The 23575-nt window shown below is 38.0% G+C and overlaps 1 protein-coding gene across 1 annotated transcript in view; it reads right to left on the bottom strand.

Annotated features, from left to right (window-relative positions):
* Agbl1 (AGBL carboxypeptidase 1) overlaps positions 1-23575 on the bottom strand; it is a 723788-nt gene that overhangs the window by 195049 nt on the left and 505164 nt on the right. The window lies entirely within an intron of this gene.

Genomic DNA, 23575 nt, shown 5'->3' on the forward strand with positions numbered 1-23575 from the left:
TCTACCTTGCCCTTCCCAATGTCTCTAAGAAGAAATAGTACAATCCCAGTTTCACAGATGGCTGAGACCTCACCATGTCAGTAAAAGGGAAGGGTTAATATTTGACCTGAAATCCTTCTGCCTCTAAAGCCACCTGTCCCAGGATTTTGTGGTTTATTTTTCAACCATTCAGAAAGATTCTTGTGTTTCTAGACTTTTCATTCCAGTGTTCATTGTCCATCGCTACTTTATTATCTATTTGTAAACCAATCTGCCATGTTTTCATCCATTTACCAATGATAAGGAACACCATCAGGTGACTTCAAAAATATCTACTAACATTGAATTGTCTCCTTTCTCATGATAACAAGTCCAATAGCAATTTAATTCTTTAAAGTATTCAAATGTGTTTGACATGACTTATTTTCACAAATCTGTGCAACATCACAGCAATTAAACTGCAATCTTCAGGTGTTAAGCTGAGCGGAACCTTCAGTATCAGTTGGTAATACCCTCCCACCAGAATTAACAAGGCTGACAGAGTCCTCAGCCAATCATGCTTATGTAAGATATAATAAGGGTTATTGTCAGTTTTACCATTATCTGATATATTTACCCTGATACTTAAAAATGGGTTAATAAGTACTCCCAAGATGGCATATCTAATCAAGCACATGAGCCAAAATGTGCAATCCATTGATCACTAATACTTTGCCTATTTATATTCTGCCCAAATAATTGTAAAGAATCTGTGGGGTTGCTTGTCAAGTTTTTATCCTGAAGTGTAACAAATATATCTCTCTCTACAAAAAGATGTTTGCACTGAATGCTGGTTGCAAATGACACACTTCTCCCTAAGACCTTTGTTACATACATATACTTCAGGGAAGTTTTATACTCATTTTGTTTTGCTTTCTGTTTGTTTTCTCTTTGCCTCGTTCAAAGCCCAGCTAGGAACCTCATTGTGTGTTAGAATCAGCTAACTATGTTTTCATCTTTGAGACAAGAAAAACTTGGGGCAGTATTGGCCATTGAAAGACAAATAGAGACGAAATAACAAGCTTCTTTGTCCATGTTTTTGAATGGTTACAAATATGATTTCAGAGACTAAAAGTATTTATATATAAACCAGACTCTATGCTGAGAGCTTTAAATAAGAAACTATGGTTTAGTAAACAATTGCTCTGAGATAACAAATGAGCAAAGGGATGAGATTAATATCTCAGCTCAATACTGCACAACTTTTTCTATGGTTTCTACACTATGCTGTCTTCCTAAGCATTATATGACTATTGAAGCTTTGTTGTTATTGAAAGACAAAGAGGAAGCTATTGCACATTCTTTCCATTCTTGAGTAAATGGCATAGATACTATTATGCATTGAGTAAATATTTCCCTAATATGTTGAGCATATTTGAAACACTGGGCTTAGCTATGAAATACACTCAGGAGAAAGAAAATATTCTTCTTGGGAAAGTTCCCAGTCACCACATGCTTAGATCAGCTGTTGCAGGTTTTACAAAAGACTGCTTGGTAGGTGAAAGCAAGCCAGGTGGGTAGGGGTGGGAGACACTTTGGGCCCTGAACTATTTGGGCTTTTTATACCTGTCCACCCAGTAGGTGTGGTGATGGGCTCCACGTTGGGTGTCAGAAGAAGAAAGACACTAAAAAAAAATCCCACACTAGCTCAGAAATGAGTATAATAAAGGGTTATTTATTTAGGGGTAGACTGACGGATCACAATCCTCTGCTCAAACGGGAACAGCAACCAAATCCAACAGTGAGTGCGCATTTTGCATCTGCATTTATAGCATAAGAGGCCACACCCAGGTGGGCAGGTAATTTAAAGGCTACTGCCTGAAGGATTTCCTACAGCACTTAACCAATGTAAACAATGTCATTTTCATTTTGCAAAGCCTGGACAAAAGTTGAAGTTTAATAACGGTGCATTGAATAGCAGGTTTATTGGTTGGTTGGAGATTTGAATTTATGTTTAAGAACCCTTTATCATCTCCAAACATGAGACAACTAGGGACTAATGCATAACTAAAGGCCACAAGAAATGAACGTCAAGAAAAGACCTAAAAGAGAGTTCTAAGCAGGCGACCACTATAGGGAGACCTAAGAAGAGCCTTGTGTAACGTATGGCACTGAAGAGAGCCTTATGCACTAAGTACAGTCTTATGTAAAAGGGAAGAGAAAAAATATTTTCTGGAAAGAATTATAGATATGGCTATAAAGATTAAGGCACACCTATGAGGATTCCAAGATGCAACATGTTATTTTGAATGTTAACCTAAAATTTTAAAAATGATTTATTAAAAAGAACATGGTGTGCCCTTGGTACGATGAGGAGGTTTGGGAATTTGACAATTGGACCTTGAGACAGTGATAATACACTATAATTACGGGGACTCTTTTGAACACATTTTAAAATAAAGACAAGGGATTTGGGGAGTGCCTTGGGAACCCTTTGAGATGTTTAAATAAGGTTTTGTGGTGAAAGTGAAGTATTAACATGAGAATTTTAGGATTTAGGTAGAGTATATATTTAGGTAGAAGTATATACAGTTCTAGATAGCTGTAGGGAAGGTCTATGAACAAAGTAGAACATTGGACAAGAGGCCTGGCCCAGATTGAAAAGCTCAGAAGCAAACAAGTGTAATGCCACAAGACTCAAGTTCTACACCCATTGTCCTTGGCTCTGTGCAGCTGGATAAAGTGGCCTTCCCAAGTGTTTAGTTCTTATCTGTAATAATACCTTAGTTCCATGGTATTATACGATTTTATATATAATATTTTGGAGTCTATGAGGTATTTAACATCGCTGACTCCACACTATTGCAGTTGGACTTAGATACAATAGAAGCACATTTTCTCATGGCACTCGAGGCTGGAAGCACAAGATAAATTCTGGCAGTGCTGGGTTCTGCTTCCAGCAAAGGTGATGCAGCTGGCTTATAGATGATCACTCTCTCCCTGGGTCATGGCACAGTCCTTCCTTGGGGTGTTTATGCATGGAGAAGAGGAGGACTCTGCAGTGTCTCTTATCACAGATCACTGAATTTATCAAATTAGGGTCCTACCTTTATGGCCCCAATTTACATTAATTACTCCTATAATGACTTTGTGTCTGAATATGACTACATGGGGGATTGGGGTTTCAATACATGAATGGGAGAATGCACAGTTAATTTCAAGGGCAGTCTGAATTCAATAATGCCCATGTTCTGAAAGAGCTAGCATGGACAATCCCAAAAATGGGAATGGATAAGCTGTGGTTTCTAACCTGATTAGAGAAAGAAAATGAAGGAAGAGAACAAATTGAGAATAATGTCCACATTTTCCACTTAACTAGATGAATATTGTTCTCTGTTGGACTTCCTATCTGTCTGCCACTTTCCTTAATTCCCCGAGGAAGGATTCGTGATAAAATGAAGTCTGGACCTACAAAAATGGGTCAACAAACAGATGCTCTCTTATCTCCATTAAAAAGTGATCAACTTCAGATTCTGCTTTCAGGAAAATCCTGAGTATGTGATGATAACAATAGTCTTTTAAATAATAGGTCTGATCATGGAAGAAATGTAACTCACTATTATTTCCTTTCCTTTTTTTTTGTTGTTGTTGTTCTTTTGTTTTGTTTTTCTTTTGGTTTTGAGACAGTGTTTCTTTGCCTAACAGCTCTGGCTGTCCTGTAACTCACTTTGTAGATCAAGCTGCCGTCAGAGTCATAGAAATCCATCTGCTTCTGCCTCCCCAGTGTTGGGATTAAAGATGTAGACCACCACTGAGTATCTTAACACACTGTTTAAACAGTGTTGCTTCAATATTTCATATAGGAAGTTTAGTAGAGATTTGCCTAGAACTTCTGAAGCTTTTCTTTTCTTCAGGGGTGTTTCTATAAATTCTATGCATGTGGCTCTGCACACTGGATAAATTATGTATACATATACAATATTAGAATAAGGAAGGCAATAGCCACCTCCATTTCTATGAGATATATTTAGAACTTACCAAAACTGCAGTGGAAAAGATGTTTCATTTAATGCTTCTTTATAGTGCTGATTTAATAAAATGAAGGTCTGTTACAGAGGTATATCCTCTCCACTTGTGCGAGAAGATAGAAATGTGTTCAATGTTCTGTGATCTTTCCAACTGGATCACAGTAGAAGCCATTTGTAAGACACAACAGAGAAAAAAAAAGCACATCTGAATCCTTGTCTCTTATTGTGATGTGATGCCTAGATCTAAGACTAGGGCTTTGCTATGACCTGGAAGCTGATACTGAGGAGTGGAAATGGATCACAATGAGCTGGGTACTTTTTGCTCAAGTTCACTGGCATAGAATTTGCAAAGAGAGAGATGGATAGATTTACTCCCCAGGACAGAGGCTTGAATTCCATCCCTTGACTCATGGTAGCTGCCCTCATAAGTCCATGCAAATTTTAGTGAGTCTCGGAGTCTCCTCGGTTATCCCCTTGGACTACATTTTCTACTCATTGCTTTTTCCTGTCCAAAGAAAAGTCAGTTATCAGGTAAGGGGTTGAAAAAACTCTAGTGTGGTAAGATGGTTTCTCTGATGCCTCACAATGAATGAATGCAAGCATCTGGCCTTTGACTGAAGCAGATGATGGAATGCTTACCTTGGGAAATCCCCAGCAGCTGATTACAATATAATAAACCACAAAAGTTTCGAATAGTGGAGAGCGTCTCAGAAGGAAAGCTTTATGGTGTTAGGATGGTTGGAGCATAGTTGACGAGCATTTTTATTGTCTATGTGAACTATAGGTAAAATTTTAAGGATTCTTTATGGCAGAACAAATTGTGACTAACACCATGTCATAGGAAGTTTAGAAAATAAGACTTTTTCTAAAGGAGTCTTCTCTAGGAGGTCACTCAGAACCGGAAGATGGGGTTAGCTTCATTGAGCATAATTGAATGCAACACTCAAACTTAAGGTGCTTGTATTCTGAGTGTTTTCAGAAGTTAACAGTTTAAGCCTCAGAATCTTTTGCTTATGCCTCTGTTTTGTTTGAGACAGGCCAAACTAACAATCTGGATCTGGCTGTCCTTTACTTGTGGCAATATTTCAACTTCTGCCTCCTAGGGGTTGGGATGGCTTTTGCCATCCTGCCTAGCTCAGGACTAAGAATCTGAGGTCTGCCTCTTGGGATTTTGGTAAAATTGAACTTTTTTTAGCATTGTCCCCATAAACCCATAGTCAAATACAAATTTGAAAAAGAACTGGAATTTCAAACTATTTTTAAATTTTCAATATGACAGTGAAGAGTAGACTGAGGTAAAGATAATTTATTTTTTATAAGTAGTATATATATGTATATATATCAAAAATAATTGATCATAACCTTCAATAATCTTCATAATCCATATAGACAAATTTACTGTTTTCCATCTAATATTTAATATCTATTTTTCATATTGAAGATTGATAGATTGTTTTGCATGACCATCATAAGAAATGATTAAATTTTAAATCAATTTTTTTTCTTTTTATTATTCAGAACATTTCTATTGCTATAGACTCATTCTTCATTGTGTTGGCTTTCATAAAGATAATTTCCTTTTGATGTGCCATATACTTGGGTCATACACACACCAAGACTGGAGAGATAGGTTCAGCATTTCATTTCCAAACACTTTTTTACAAGTAACGTCAAGTTGCTTTAGAAGAAAATGCTTATTTCCTGAAAATGAAAATCCAATTGAATGTAATTGTCACTGAATTTCCTCTCTTTAACACTGCATTTCAAAAACACTGCAGATACCTTGACGTACTCTGTGAGAATTTTAATCAGATGAATACATGTTAAGTAACTGTCACAAATGTGCACATCAGTACTTTTGTGTTTTCTGTCATCAGGCAAAAGTATATTCTGAGTATAAATTACACAACATATGACTGGGAATGGAATAATTTGAGGATGCATAGTGCTAATAGCCCTGTAACACTATAATACTATCAGTGAGGGTTAAACCAAATGGAAGGTTAAGCCAGTCAATTACAGTACCAAATCTTAATGTGCTTCACAGTAATTCAGCCAACAGACAGACAGATAGACACACACACACACACACACACACACACACACACACACAGAGAGAGAGAGAGAGAGAGAGAGAGAGAGAGAGAGAGAGAGAGAGAGAGGTGCATGGATCACCTTACATACATAGATTGGCTTGACTTCCACAAGAGCTCTATGAATTTGGACATACATTATACACTGATGATTCAACACATAGGGGAACATCAAATTGTAGGCTAATAGCACAACAGTGAACGACAGGTTTAGGGCATTGTCTAAACCCTTTCCGTGTATGCTCTCGTATCTCTAGAGTAGCAAGATGAAGACACTATTATTTTTCATTTCAGGTGTTAGGAAACTCAAGCAGATAAGCAACACATCGAAGACCAAATCATCTACTTAGGAAGAATTAGAGTTAAAATTGGGTCACCTATTTCAAGGGGCCAAACTACCACAACCAGTCTTGGATTCTCTAAGGTAGAGGCAAAGTGCAAATCCAGTTTACTTAACATTTAGTGTATTACTATCTATTTAAAAATGACAAATGAAATAGAAATGCTATTGTCATTTCTGAGAATGAACTTCTCAGAATACCATATCCATGGTTGGAAGCTCAAATTCACTGGGTGTCACCATTCTACCTACATGAAAATAGCTTTTAGTGTTTTTCTACTGGGTTTTTCTACCAGGTTCAGAGACACAGACATCTGGTCACACATTGTGAAGCTTCTTTGTAACTCACATTCATCTCCTAATCCTTTTGAAGCTGGAGCGTCCTAGGGCTCAGTCCACGGCATAACGTTTCTTCTCTACCTACACTCATTTCTTCAAAGAGACTTCTCAGCCCAGAATAATAGAGCGAGTCTTGGAGGGTGATGTGATTGCACAGGGAAATTATCACAGAGAAGAAAAAGAATAGAAAAGACAGCTGAGTCCCTACTGGAAAGAACAGAGGAAGACAACCAAGGGAAAAACAATGTTGAGGACTCTCCAGTGCTTTGAGATCAGAAGGGACACAAGAAAAGTAAAGTGTTGGAGAAAAGGAACAGAGTAAAAGGTCTGAAGACAGAGAGAACAATTGACTACCTGTTGCAAAGAAAAAGGAAAGCAAAGGCTTAAAATACAGAGAAAGCATGGCAGCCATGAGATATCTTTGCTGAAAGTGGTTTCCACATGATCAATGCTCCATTATGAATGAGCAGAGGATATCAAATGCAGAATTGGTAATGCTACAATTTCATGAGTGGGGAGAGAAAAAAATGGTTGTATTAAAATATGTAGTTGTGCATGCAAGTTGATGTGTTCATTTACTGAGAGGCTCCTATATAAGTAAAACTATTTAAACAGATGAGATGATCACTCTGAAGAGAAGAACAAAGTTGGCTGAGTTTTACTAATTGGGACTGGATGAATTTAGACCACAGAAGTCTCTGGGATGATTTTTATACCATTTACATGGCCTGTCACATATTCCTGTGACTCCATGTATCTTATATAACATTCACGAGCTTCTTTAGTAGATTTAATCCTTCCAATCTAAAACAAAGCCTTACTTAAGTATTAGTTAGACCATGTCTCTTTCCAAGGTATTCTGATACTTGATTTAAATATATATATATATATATATATATATATATATATATATATATATATATATATATGAGCAGTGGCCAGGCAGTGGTGGTGTACATCTTTAATCCCAGCACTTGGGAAGAAGAGGCTGGTGGATTTCTGTGCGTTCGAGGACAGTCTGGCCTACAAACTGCATTCCAGGACAGCCAGAACTGTTACATAGAGAAACCCTGTCCCAAAGAAAAACAAAAACAAAAAATATGAATAGTGAATGAGAGGAAAGAATGATGGATACTGTGAAAATCTGGGGAGGGGAGGGGCTGAGAGGACAGAGAGAAGAGGAGCTAGAAGAAAGGGAAGAAGAAGTTGGGGAAAGAAGTAGGACAGGAAGATGAAGAAGAAGAAGCATGTTGTGCTTTGACATTCTGCTTGGTTCTTTCTAGCTCCTCTCCCTTTCATATTGTTTTCAGGTCATCCAAGAAGTAAAGTTGTAGTCTTGCATTCAGGCCTCTTGGTTTTAAATATCTAATGCTGGCTTACTCAAGAATCTGATGATATATGCTTACCAATGTGAATTCTACATCTTCAGGACATTCTCGGCCTTACATACAAACCCGGATTTGCTATTTCCATCCATTTGCATGCAAAATTCAAGATGTCATTGTTTTTACCGCTGTGTAAAACTCTAATGTATATATGTTCCACCCCTTTTTTAACCATTCTTCTATTGAGGGGCACCTAGGTTGTTTCCAGGTTCTGGCTATTACAAATAGTGCTGCTATAAACATAGTTGAACAAATGCTTTTGTGGTATGATAGGGCATCTCTTGGGTATATTCTTAAGAGTGGAATTGCTGGGTCTTGAGGGAGGTTGACTCCCAGTTTCCTGAGAAACCGCCACACTGATTTCCACAGTGGCTGCACAAGTTTACATTCCCACCAACAATGGATGAGAGTTCCCCTCTCTCCACATCCTCTCCAGCATAGGCTATCTTTGGTGTTTTTGACTTCAGCTAATCTGACCGGTGTAAAATGGTATCTCATAGTTGTTTTGATTTGCATTTCCCTGATCGCTAAGAAGGTTGAGCATGACCTTAGGTGTCTTTTGGCCATTCGAAGTTCTTCTGTTGAGATTTCTCTGTTCAGATCAGCACCCCATTTTTTAATTGGGTTAATTAGAGTTTTAGTGTCTAGAATGTGGCCGGATTCTCTGAATGTGGCTGGCACGGGGGTCTCTCTGAAAAGCCATTGACAATGACACTGGGACTTGTTTCCTCTGCATGTACTGAAGTTTTGGGATCCAGTCTGTTTGGATGCTCACCTTCCTGGACCTGGAGGGAGGGGGGGATGAACTTGAACTTCCCACAGGGCAGGAAACCCTGACTGTTCTTAGGGATGGAGAGGGAGGAGGAGAGGGAGAGGGGAGTGGGAGGGTGTTGGAAGGAGGGGTGGAAATGGAAACTTTTATAAATTAATAAACTTTTATAAATTTAAAAAAAAAGCAAACCCGGATTTGCCATGTTTTACCTTCTAAATATCCTTTCCAATACATCACACACATACACCCACCACCACCATCAATCTCTCTAAAATTATGAAGTATAAAAGCTCCCCTTTGTCATCTCTTAGTGACAGTAACTGCATTTCTTTACTTTCTAAAGAACGCCTAGGCTGACATCTTTCCAGCAGAATGTCATCATTTACTTTTCAAAGCACAAACAAAATCAAATAGCATCATGGGAAATGAAATACAGATGACCTGAAGCTGACACTGAACAAGACACAGGGTTAGAATGCACCAGGAATTCGTTTGGGGAATGTTTTTGGGGTCCCCATGATGGAACAGCTCTTCCATCAACTTCTTCTCTTATTGTGTGTGGTGGAGGGTGGCCACACTCCATACATAGTGCTGAGGTTCCAGTGTCAGCTGTCTCTGTTTGTCTTTAGAACTGTGTGTGGAAGACATATAAACATGAACTCAAATGCTGTGTGTTCACTTGGACAAGGGGATTTAGTCTAAACCTGAATGTGAATGTTGAGGACATCAAGTTTCTTGGTGATGGATTGGATTTTATATAGAAGATTCCTTGGAAGCAGTAAAATACAATGGAAACAAAGTTAGGGAGGCCTCTGGCACAGAATGTAATGAAGGCAGTACTAATCCTCACCCACACTTTTGGGGATTCATTTATATCAACCTACTCTTATTTTCTGGTAGAAAATAGCAACTTCTAGTAACAAGTTAAAAATTCATTACTGTGTCACATTGCTTGGGCACTTTCAAAATAGGCTCTTGCTGATTAAAAAAATGCTTTAATGATCAACCACTTGAAAAATGACAAGTGCTTGTATAAGTTCAATCTATGGAAGAAGTAAAAGCTTCCACTGACATCTAGGCCTTGGTTTCCAAATATCACCTCCGAAACAAGAATGGAGGTTTCCGGGGGAGTAGAAGGATTCCAGGGATAGATGGAAAACTGTTCAATGAGTCCAGAACATCTTGATGTACCAGGAAAATCAGAGCTTTCTCAAAGGAGGCAGACATCACCTGATTGGATGTCTATGACCCAAATTTAGGATAATTTGGGCATCAGACTAATGCCAGTGATAATATGTAAATTTTTGAGGAAAATATTAATCCAGAATCCATAGATATAAAATGAAATGTGTGCATATTAAATGAAGAGTGCAGTAGCTCCTCTTTGTTAGTTTATATTTGTTCTCTTTTATGTGATAGTATCTTGTTACATGACTCAGGCTGTGTAGACCAGGCTAGCTTAGATTTTGCAGCTATTACTTTGCCTTTGTCTATGAGTCTAGAACAATGGATGTATGTCATCATGTCTGACAGCACTCTCTCACACACAATAAAATAGCAGCTAACAAATGTGAAGAAAATTATGGAATTAAAAAATAACCACTTTGCACTTATTATAATAATAACCATTTTAGGGGAATTGAGTGAAGGCTGAAACTGGTAAATGAATGATAGAAATATCAAGACTTTATTCCACAAGACTTGTATGAATTACAAAGTAGCAATAGAAATTTCATGGTGGCAAAATCACACGCACTACGTTAAAGAGGGATCAAAGTTAAATCACTGTATGAGTGTTGGTAGAATGCACCCCGAGAGGAAGACCCCATTCTTACACGGCTCTTGGCTAAACTACAGACGCTAAGAATAATCCTGAGGGAAAACATCAAGAATACTGAAATGGGAGAGATTTTTGCTTAAAGTGTTTTAGAAAAAGATCAAGTAAGTTTTAAATAGAAAAAATTATCTGTTATAAATTAAAGGAAACTTGTGATTTGACAACTAAATGGAACTTATTTAAAGGCAATACATTACTTTGACTGTGTCAGTTACCCCCAGCTTAGCCTCTGTGCCAGAAATGAAATCAAGGATGTGTAGCTCTCACCCCTCAACAAAGAAGCTTCTTTTTACAGAAAATGGAGGCCATCACAGAAATGCATACTGGACACACTGCCGAGGTCAGGAGGTCATGGAGAGCAAAATGCTCATATATATGCATATATCACACCCTTCCTCTCTAAGACTCGGGGATCACCATGGAAGAGGAGGCAGAAAGAATGTAAGAGCCAGATGTGTTGGATGAGAACAAGGAAACCTCCTTTGGACACTGCATATACATACTTACAGAGGTTTGTAACAGTACGCATGAAACCTGTGTGGGGTTTTGTTTTTATGTGTTTCTTGAGTCATAGGCTTGTTTATTTTGTTTTTGTCGTTTGGTTCCTTTAAAGAGAGAGAAAGAAAGCAAAGTTGGGTGGGTAGGGAGGTGGGGCAGAATTGGGAAAGAGCAAACATGATCAAAATATATTGCATGAAAAAAATTATTTCAATACCAGAACCAGGCTTCTGTAACTGGCTAAGGACCAGAGACGCAAGCCTTCACATTTTTAGTGCCAGATTGGAAATGCCGAGGCACCTGGGTTTATGGCCTGAGAAATTGTTGAGGTCTTGGCCTCTCTGCCCTGAAACAGTCGCTACTCCAATTGTTGATGTACCTAGCCTGAAGGAATGGGCAATTAATGGGTTCTCAGACTTTCAGAGACAGCTGTTATTACGAGTCCCATGTAAACTGGTCTAAAAAATATTTTAATATACCTACATTTGTCCTACTGGTTCTGTTCCTTTAGATAACCCTGACTAATAAACCCTGTATCCTAGGCAACTAACCCCAAGGACTGTTTTATACACTCTGTCTTTCCTCAGGCCCTGGGTTCCAGTTCAAGCAAACGATAGCATAATCTGGAGCTGAGAACTCAACAACAGAAAGAAGGTCTCTGTGAAGTCACTGCTTAGTGCAACGTTCCTCTGCTTAAAGATGCAGTTTCTAGTGGACAGTGACTCTTCTAGAGATGGATAATAGAGGTGGTTCTTTGCTCGATCCCCATTAAACTGAGGGCAATAGCCGTCCTACTCTGGTTATTCTCAGGTTATCAACCATATTATGCTTTTTCCTTCAAGTTTGATTTCCTATGTTGTCTGTTCATTAAGGTTTTCTCAATTAAAAGGCATGTTTTTTGATGCCAGGGCATCAAAAGATCAATCCCTGGACACACCTTATCTTACCTAACATATCTGCAGTCATGTTTAAAAAACTTTATGGCAAATGAAAAACAAGTTCTGGAGATACTCCCCAGTGTCAGAAGAGACTATGGCTATTGCATTCCCATAGCAGCACTGTCACGAGGAGCCACTTCAGATGCTGAAGACAAGATGTGGAATCAAGCCCATTCAATAAGAATAGCCCAAATACAGATTTGTTCACATATTCTGTGTTCTGATTTTTATTGAGAAAAAAAGTGAATTGGTTCATAGTCAGTGTCTGTTTGTTATGATTAGGAATCATATGCCTTAATTTATTCTAGCACAACCATGGCAGAAGGTAGAAAGGAAAGGATCGAATTGTCTGAATGTAATAAAACTCTATCCTTGATGACCTTCCAGGGGGTCTCATATCTATGGGTATATTTATTTGTCTTTTGTTTGGAATCAATGAATTTTACTTTGAAATTCGCCTCGATTTGCTACTCACTCCTGAGTTTTCCTCCTTTGCATGGAGCATCTGGGAGTATTTTACAAGGTTTTCCTGTAATCTGCCAAGCTATGCACACATGTGTCTTTCAGGAGTCCAATTTTCTCCACCCAGTAATTGGCCAATGCAGAGAAACAAAGTATCATTTTATTTTGCATAATGGCACTATGTAAAATGATTCACTATTTCACTGCTGAAAAATAATAGCCACAAGTTAGGAGATTTAAAAGCACGCACGAGAGGAGAGCACCGAGGGATATCTGAGTATTCAGCATTTACACAAGCTCACTCTTGCCCCCTGCAGTTTGCTAAAGGACCAAAGAACACCTTGCGATTAACTTGTGTTTTGCCTGCAACCTCAAGCTGAAATATTCCTTTGCCTTATAAGGAGCTGTCAGTACCCCCAGGAATGCAGCACACAATAGTATTATTTAGAAACAGGTTTGCTTCTCTATCACGTGACAAGTATGTTCTTGCTCTTCTTTTGTCTCCCTTCTTGTTAATACAGAAAAGTCATCTCAGAAAATTATGCAGCCTGTTACTTATTATGGATTATTGTGTTTTGTGCCTCTCACAGTTTGAAATGAATGTCTATATAAATGATGCAACAATAGTTAATGCTTTTACCTCAGTCATAATACAAGTTTTGAAAACATGATTCCCAAGAAAAGTGTGTGTACCTATTACCTGCAATTTCTTCGTACTAATGAGATTGTGAGAAAAATTTCTCCCCAGAGTTCTAGAATTCAGCACTCACAGTGTGGACAGCACCCTTCCAAGAAAGAGCACATAAACCAAGCAACTGAATTGAAATTGAGAACAAAACCTGTGTGTGTGTATGTGTGTGTGTGTGTGTGTGTGTGTGTGTGTGTGTGTGTGTGTGTGTGGTTACTACCTTCTCCATCAACTCCAAATACCTTTATGACACTTAGTATGAAAATCTATTCTCTTTGGTTACCCCAATGATACAAGACAAATTTAGAGCAATTTAAAACAAATTGCAAGTCCTTACTTACAACTCTTCAAAATAACCTTTGTGGTAGGTTATTTATATTAATAAAGGATTGAAAATTATTCAGAATTTCAGCTGTTTAAAAAGGAAAATTTGCTAACTCTCACCGCAAGTGAATCTAATGCAAACACTATATTGTTTTAGTGTGTGCTTTATTCATACCTCACAGTAGGTCCAGGCCTTACATGTGCTAGCATGTAGATTGCACAGCATGCTTGCAGGTTTCTTCTGCAAAGTACTTTCCACAAGCTATGTGTGCCTGCATTCTGTAACATCTCTTATGAGCGAGGCATTTCTGTTCATTATGTAGGCTTTCCCAAGCAAAAAATGGGGGTATCAGAGATTAATCAATAAGGTTCCCTGTTAGTAAACAAACGTTCTTTTGTTCTAGAAGGGAAAAATTTTATGATTGCTAGTAGAATTAGTACCAGTTTTCCCACTGGTCTTTCGATGCAGCACTGTTGAGCATTTTCAACAAACACTTAGGGCTGTGTCAAGATCTGTAACTCACAAGCAAACTATCTTGTTCTAAATTCATTTTCTCTTTATTTTTTCCTCCCCTCCCCTTCCCTTCCCTTCCCTTCCCTCCCCTCCCCTCCCCTCCCCTCCCCTCCCCTCCCCTCCCCTCCCCTTCCCTTCCCTTCCCTTCCCTTCCCTTCCCTTCCCCTCCCCTCCCTTCCCTTCCCTTCCCTTCTCTTTTCCTTTCCCCTTACCCACCCCTGTACAGAAGTGATGCCATTATGTGTTAACTCTACAGCTGGTGTTAACATTCTTTTAGTCAGTTTGTTGCTATTCTTATTTTCGTCTTTGGAGACAGAGTTTGTCACCAAGACAAGTCTGCTGTCAATTAGACTAGCCTAGAAAGCCAGGAAAGCCCAGGGATCTTTCTGTTTCTATCTCCCCAGTGCAAGGACTGCAGGGGCATTCATGCTAGCACTCATGGTTTCTAAGATGTCATTTCTGGAAATTTTACTAAGATTCTTGTGAATATCAAGCAAATGTGTGCTCTTCTGGGGAAGTATGCTCTTGTCCCTTGACAAGAGAAACTCAGAACATACTTCATTATCCTTGCTCAGTTTCATCCATCATTTTGATCTGTAATCTTGGTTCATAATATCAATTATCTCATCATTATCATGTATTTTAGTATCATATTACAAAAAGGAATGACTATTACTTTTTTAGATAAAGCTAAGCATTTAAAAATAATATAGATAAATGAATAAGAAAGGACATAGGGTAAAACTATGAATATAGTTTCCTATCCAGGTTTGTAAACTTTCCTTAATCAGAATACTTTGAAGGCATTCTTTCAACTAGTAACAATTGCACTGAACTGTCTTATTTTCAACCCACAACGTAATATGTTTTCCAACAAGCATGTCATGGGAGGCCTGCAAAGGATTTACTTGTCCATTTATTGATTGACTACTCTCATGCACCAGACATTGTTCTAAAAGTGCTAAGGGTCTGCTTTTGAACAGGGAAGCTTAAGTTCTCGCTCTGATACTCTATACATTCTATCTGGAGAAGACAGAAAGTGGGGGATTAGAGCTGTCGCAGGAGTAGCAAGGCAGAGTGCTACTTTAGGCTGTGTGGTCATAAAAAATTTACTGTGGTCAAAATGAAACTGAAATTAGGACATTTAAGATGAGACTGAGATGTGAAAAAAGAAAGAGCCAATGGTGTGATCATCTGTAAGAAGCATATGACGGGCATGGTGAACAACTAATGAAAATAACCTAGGTTTGGTTTAGCTCAGCCTGTTTTCAAAACAGAATAGCAGTGGAAGTCTAGATGAGTACTTTCTTCTACAGCTATTCATTTTCTTGGAAAATAACTTGTAAAAAGTACAAACATATTTGAACATGATACACTTCTGCTCCCTTACACTCTACAAGTTAAGTCTAAAGGAAAAAGACACCATGCCTAATGGCTGCATTCATATAAGATTCTTAAAATTCAGAATGAACTTGTAGGAAAGAAAGCAAGGTGGAGTTGTTTGGTGATATAAAGTTGAAACAGAGAGGATTGTAATGGACTAACTGGGGAAATGATCAGAGTTTTGATTGCTGCAATGTGATCATTTGCAATTGTGTGTTCTGTATGACAGTCCTTTTTGAATGGTAGGCCTGTAGATTTAAATTCACACTTAAGTATACATGACTATAGTAAAAATAATGTCAGATTTACTTACTTTCATTCATGCATGATACTTGGCAACAACACCTTCTGCTAACTTTTTAAAAGTGCTTGACAAACTCCTCTTGATAATCCAAGTTAGGCTCTGTTCATCTTTGCATGGAACTCACTCCCTTATATTTGGAACACTCTTTTCAATGTGAGACAGTAAGAATATTTACCCAGTCTATTCACAAATATGTCTGCTCAAGAACGTTGTACAGGAGCCAAAGAACTTGATTTGCATATGGCTTCAGCATTCTACTTTAATTCAGTAATTCTGGAAAACCTGAATTCAATAAGCTAAGCCCAGCTTCTCATTTTATCCTGCAAGGTTTTGTCATCTGCCTTCTCCTTTCTTCTTGAATCCTTCTCTCATTAGTTCTCCTCCTTCCCTTCTTTCCTTTTTCCTTCTCTCCCTCCCTCCCTCCTTTCTTCCTTCCTTTCCTCCTCCCATTGAATAGTGTGTGTGTATGTTCATACACATGTACAGATGTGAGCTGACTTGAATTGAAGTTATGCATATGCTAGCTTAATATTATTCTCTGTGTAATAAAGAAAAAATTCCCGAGGTCAGGAAATCCTCCCTCCTAGAACTTCAGTTATCCAGACCACTGAGAATTATTTCCCTACCTCTGTTTGTGCATGAAATATAACCAGATAAATGTTTGTTTCCACTAGTTTTATTTTATATATGCCAACTTATTTTAGAATATTTATGGCCTTCATTTATACCACATGAAAAAACTGGAGGCTTAGAGATGCCTAATCTGTCCTGCTATGGAGTAAGGAGCAACCATCTTATTTGATAAAAACGTCAGTGAAAAAACTCAATCAAGGGGTAGACAGCTCTGGCTGTGAATCTATGTGAACCAGCTTCTATTGAAGGGCCTTCAAAGAGCTCCTAAGAATAGAAATACTTGAGTATATTAAAGATAAAAAGTAAATCAATCCAGTCATCATCTATATATCAGGATCCAAACAGCACATAGACATGATGCTTCCCATTGGTGCATTGCTCAGTAACCAGTGATACAGACTTAGGCTGAATAGATTCAGAAGCCACTCTTGCCTCTATTTTGAAGCCATTCATCAGCCTACTAGCAAGCCTAAATTTTCAAAATCACTCATGATTATAATAAATACTACATAGTCCATATCATAGAAGAATTTTGTCATTTTTTCATAGTGTTCCAAGTTCCTGAAACAGATCTGATTTGTCAGTTTGGCATGCAGAACTTGGGATGTTTTTGACAGGTGCGTGGACGTGCACTACAATGTGAGGATTTTATCAGCTTCCATCTCAATATCAGAATCTTCTTCCATAAGACTACTGGGGACAAAGGAAGGTGAGGACAGATCTCTCCAATTCTCCCTGACAGGCTTTGTAGATAAAATTGATAGCACAAATACCCTAGAAGTGCTTTAGTTCAAAGGAACTTCAGGATCTGATCTTAATGATTGCCGGCCACTGACACACTTGAGCTATTGGTCACCTAGTCCTTACATTTAGCCTCATTAGTTTTCCTATGACTTAACAAGAAGCCTGGATTTTCATTAATATTACAACAATATTTAGAATTTATGAAGGCAATCTATTTTATAACAGAAATTTAACTGATGCAGATTCATTTGATTGGAAAACAAAATAATGCATGATTTTTTAAAAAAAACTACTTCTATTGTTCAAACTTGCACAGTGTTAAACACACTGGTCCCACAATCCACCCTCCATAGTCTAACTTTGATCTCTAACCCTGAGTGGGTGTGAGACCATTGAGAGATTATTTAAACCCTCTGTATCTTGATTTCTTTGATGTATAATAGGAGCAATAATATTTATATCTTAGTACTATTTCAGGGAATTTTTAAAACTTAATGTGAATATTAATTTAAAATAATGTCTAGCATAGGCTTAGCCACCAATAGATATTATTATCAGTGAAATTAACTGAATAATGCTTATTTGGTGAGGAAGCTCAGTTCTCAAGTGTCTATATCCTGGAAGAGCAATGGATAAGTGATTATTCCAAGGCTATGTCTGGGGTGTGTGATACTTCTAGATCTTCAGAACATCTCTAAGAGTGTCATATCCCCTTGCTTGGTTAACATACTGTGTCATTCTCTTCTGAGGCAAACTTTCAATAGTTCAGACTAAGCAGACCTGGAAGACAAATGTGCAGCCTTTTCTAAGAGTGCAATAATGAATTAGAGGTTTCTCTAGTTTATTCCCAAGTTATTAATACATAAAAAAGTAACAAAGTTAAGTGAGCTACTTCCACTTTGTAGCTTAAGTACCTAGTGACTAAAGCATTGAGAATATTTGGACAAATTTTCATGTACAGTTTCCTCCCAGAGAAGGTGCTGTACTGAATTTGTACTAAAAGTAGATGGGCTGGTGATTTGAGAGAGAACACTGATTTATGGAAATAATTTTCTAATGCTTTGTTTGTTTTATGTTTATATTATACAATAATTTGTGATGTGTTTCAGGAAAGAAAGAAAAAATTGGAATCAGTGACCTGTGTTTGAAATAATAAAAACACTATAGATTTTTTAAGTCAAAAACTTGATATACTTTGATCAGCTTGCCTTTACTTCCACATTTGAACAAGTAATAATAGAAATAATGACTTCCTTAGGGCCAGTTTAAGGAAATGTATGCTGTATCTGCGCTATAAGTCCAACTGTTCTATTACCATTATGCCATCTCGTCATTGTAGTCATTTTGTTGACCACTGGCCAACCCCAGGACAGTAGTCAGCATCCGGAACCAAAGCCCCATGACAAAGCACTGAATATCCAGTCATTACAATATATCACCACAACTCCATTTTCTAATAGACTAGGTTCTCTCCACAAAACAGTCAGCAAGTCTGTAATGAGATATGCCATTGCTGAAAATTTTCTTTTCTGTTACTGGGACACACTTGTGGTCTCAGTGTCACAAATTAGTGGAAGAATCAAATCACAATTTATTTTCCCCCAAATATCCATCCCAGAAATAAAACATACCATGAACTAAGTTCCTCATAAGGAGACTGAAGCTTCCTTCTAAATGTCCATATTGCTTTGCTTCACGTTAGCTTGGTTTCTCACACCAAGTTGTTTTTCTGCAAGTCTAGGACACCTAGCTCTTGTGCCTCCCTTTTGTGTGACATGTTTCTCTAACTTCTTTCCTTTGTTGCCTGTGCAACTCCTCACCATTGTCCTCTTTAATGCCTTCCTATCAAGGTCAATTCAAACATACTTTTTTATCCCTTAAAAGAGGATCTTTGCTTCACTCTTGTAATCCTGCCTTGGTTTCCTGACCATGTAAGATGAGAGAAGACATGAATGCCCATGGCTTTGAGAATAAGCAGAACAACTTCAGGGATGAATGGAATTTTGAGATATTTAACTTAACTTGCATTTCTTTATTTTATGTGTGGCAGAGGTACATGATGTAGGTGGGCCTTCTATGTGTTATTCTCATTGGTTAATAAAGAGACTGCCTTGACCCTTTGATAGGACAGAAAATAAGGTAGGCGGAGTAAACAGAACAGAATGCTGGGAAGAAGGGAAGTGAGGGAGATGCCATGGAGCCAGCCACCAGGTCAGACATGCTGAATCTTTTCTGGTAAGCCACCACCTTGTGGTGCTACACAAATTATTAGAAATGGGTTAATCAAGATGTGTGAGTTAGCCAGTAACTACTCTCTAGAGATAATGGGCCAGGCAGTGTTTTAATGAATACAATTTGTGTGTTGTTATTTTCGGGGCTAAGCTAGCCATGCGGGAGCCGTGCGGGATGACAAGCAGGCCTGCCCGCAGCTCCTCACTACAGGTACATATACCATAGTGTATATGGTGTGTGGGTTAGAGGTAATTTGTAGACATAGGTGTCACAGGATTGCACTCAGGTCATCAGCTTGGTGGCTAGCGCTTTTACCCATCAGTCATTTTATTTTCTTTAGTGTATTTAATTTTCAACCTGTAAAATCTAAAACTGTCTATGGGCTGCCACATCTCTACCATTGAAGAGGCTGTGAGTGTATGAACTGTGTTAGCTGAAGTTCTTTGAACCATGCTTGGGGGCTGCTCAGATCTCAGCCACTTGCCCTCTGTCAAAACAAAATTGTTACTGCTACTACTACTACTCCTTATCTCTCTCTCCCTCTCTCTCTCTCTCTCTCTCTCTCTCTCTCTCTCTCTCTCTCCACACACACACACACACACTGAAAAGTAATATATATAGAGATAAAGAATAGTAAAGCAATATATGTGTGTGTGTGTGTGTGTGTGTGTTTATATATTTATTGCTGTGATGAAACACCAGGAGCAAAAATAATCTGGAGAGGGAGAGGTTGACCTCATCCAGGCACATCCAGACAGGAACTGAAAGCGGGTCATGAAGCTGGACTCAGAAACTGAAGGTAGGGCCATGGAAGAGTGCTTTTTATTGGCTTTGTTCTCATGCCTTGCTAAGATTGCTTTCTTATAGCACCAGGAACACCATCCCAGGCATGGCACTGCTAACAGTGAGCTGGGCCTTCCAACATCTATCATCAGTCAAGAAAATGTACCACAGGCTTGCCCACAGGACAATATGGTGGGGCTGTTTCCTGAATTGAGGCTCTCTCTTAGTAAATGATGCTAGCTTGTGTTAAGTAAACATAAAACTAGTTAGTGCAAATATTTGGAGAAATATTTAACATCTGGACTTCTTATATCTCTAGCTTTCTTCCTTCTTGAGAGGGAAACTTAGTAACTGCCTAGGATAAAGAGAGGAACTGAGAAACCACCCTCTTCTCCCACATCACTGTTGCCCAAAAGTAAGATCTTATAAATACAAAAACTGTTTAATGCAAGGAGGGAGAGGGGAGGAACTTGAACTTCCCACAGGGCAGGAAACACTGACTGCTCTTAGGACTGAAGAGGAAGGAGGGGAGGGAGTGGGGGAAATGGGAGGGTATGGGGAGGAGGGGAGGAAGTGGAAATTTTTATAAACAAATAAATAAATTAATTAAAAAATCACATAAAAAACTGTTTACTATTAGTTTCATTCCACTCTTTTGTTTTCATATCCCGACTTTGTGTTTGCTCAATATATTATCTTTTCTCTTCCTCCTTTCTCTCCTTCCCCTTCTTCCCATCCCACTTCTCTTCTCCCCTTGCTTCCTTTTCCCTCTGTCTTTTCTCACATTGTTTTTCCATGCATGATTGTTTTCCTTTATTACATTATATTGACCCTTATAGATGAAATAGCATTGAACTCTAGTACTAAAGAGCTAGCACTTTGACTAGAGTCACATGAGTCAAGGGGCACATTACAAAGTGAAGGCAGCCTAATTAGATGAGAATATTGGGGATGATTAATACTCTAAAATATGTATGTAAAGGCTCTGAATTTAGACCACACTTCTTAGGTTATTTGAAGCTTTCTTAAATCAGTCTCTACTGTTTGGAAAAGTCTTCAGGGATTTTATCAGTCCTTCCATTTTTAGGAATTAAGAACAACAAAATACAAAGGATGCCATAGATATAGAGTAGGAAGAATAGGTTTCTTGATTGAAATCTTCCTCCAGGGACTGAGAGCCTATTCTATTTTCAAGTGTTTTTCATTTCGTAGGCAAAAGAGAAGGCATTCATTTGGCTGAGCCCGAGGCTCAGAAGAATGAGATGCCAGTATGAATGACCATGAGGAAGTCACTTAGTTATATACCTGGAGACCTAGAAGCTCAAGTAGATTCCCCAGGGTTCTGTCCAGTCACCTGTGGAAGAAGAATTTCTCTAGGTTTGCTTTCATGAATAAAATTAGGAAAATCATTTTAAAAATTCAATATAATAAATACTATCAATAATTTATAATAAATAAAAATATTTCACTCTTTTCTATGCACAATCATTTTATCTTTTGAATTTTTAACCCTGTAGTCTATGACATTTATCCTAAGGCAACCTACCGTCACTTTTTTTATGATATTAAAACAATCAAGACGTATAATGTTTCTGGGCAAAAAAAAAATGAGTCCCATTTAGTTTTCAAACACACAAGCACAGGCTAATGGATACATACACAGTATATTATTTTCAGGAATTGCACAGCAAAGAAGCAAAAAGGAATTAATAAGATTGAGCTAATTTAAATTATAAACTTTACATTCCCCTCACCTCTGTCAGTACCTCTGCAGGGTACTAAAGTGACAATCATCATGTGTACAACATTAATTGGTTTTTTTTTACTTATCCTTTAAATGACTGTAAAAGAGAATGAGAACTAAAATTGGAATTAGAAATAGATTGAAAATACAACATAATCTACCAAAGATTCTCAAATGTGTCTTATTTCTAGATTCCTCTAACACTTAATATCCTTACTTATAAAAAAATGGTAATGACTGAGAAAACTCAGCAGTTAAATCATAAACTGTAAGCATGAAGACTATATACCTGTGTAAATGTTGCATGGGTTTATAATGTCAGTATTCAGAGGGCTAGACCTGTGCTGGAGCAAGTTAGCTAACTAGACTAGCTTTATCCATAAGCACCGGGCTCAACTGAGAAGCACTACTTCAGCAAATAAAATAGGAAGAGAATGAGAAAGAATTCCAATGGCAATCCAGGACTTCCTGCGAAAACATACATCCCTACCCACTGGCTCCCCACTGCACACATAAAATACACACACACACACACACACACACACACACACACACACACACCACAGATGTAGGGGGTCCTTCTGTATATGTGTTGCTTTTATTGTTTAATGAATAAAGAAACTGTAACTGTCTTGGGCCTGCACAGAGCAGAACAGAGATAGGTGGGGGAAACTAAACGAATGCTGGGAAAAAGAAGGCAGAGTCAGAGAGAAGTCATGTAGCCCCGCCAGAGAGAGACGCCGGACGGAATTTACCTGGTAAGCCAAAGACACGTGGCAATACACAGATTAATAGAATTGGGTTAAATTAATATGTAAGAGCTAGCCTATAAGAAGTTAGAGCTAACAGGCCAAGCAGTGATTTAATTAATATAGTTTCTTTTGGTTATTTTGAGTCTGAGAGACTGGAACAAGCAAGCAGCCTTTCTACAACACACCACATGTACACCAAATAAGTAAGTATACACACAAAAAGAAAAAAACCACAAACAAATGCTAGCTATAACATCTGCCATAAAAATCATTTATATAATTGAGGTTGATGCTTACAAAATGTTTAAGCATTTAGATGATAGTAATGGTTGATCTATACATTGAAATGCTCATAATTTTTGTGATTTTATAATATCCTAGAAAGTTCATCAATAATTTTCCTTCCTTTATTTTACCTTTTCTAGGAGTTTGGGATATGTAAAATTATGTGGCAATACAGAATCTTTCTATAAATATCCAGCTCATAAAATATTGTTTTCAGTTGTGTTTATTTTCTTGGGAGATATTTCTGCAAGCTAGAAATGTCGAATCAAGTGAGAGGTTTTTATAGACCTTCCTGCAAATTGCTAAATGACTCTCCAGAGGAAAGTAAACCAATTTGCAGATCACTGTGTGATATTAAACCCCTTTCCTCATAGACACACTAACATTCAGTCTTCATTATTTTAATTTATTTATTATAGAAGAATCAGCATAAAATTGTATAAAAGCGTTTTTCTTTAACCGCTGATTTTACAAAGATCTTTGTTGATGTCCTTGCTTTCCCAGTCTAAGGCTGGCACTTGTTCCTCACTAACTAGTTA

This window comes from Myodes glareolus, chromosome 24 (genome assembly GCF_982192425.1).
Source record: "Myodes glareolus chromosome 24, mMyoGla1.1, whole genome shotgun sequence".
NCBI classification, from domain to species: domain Eukaryota; kingdom Metazoa; phylum Chordata; class Mammalia; order Rodentia; family Cricetidae; genus Myodes; species Myodes glareolus.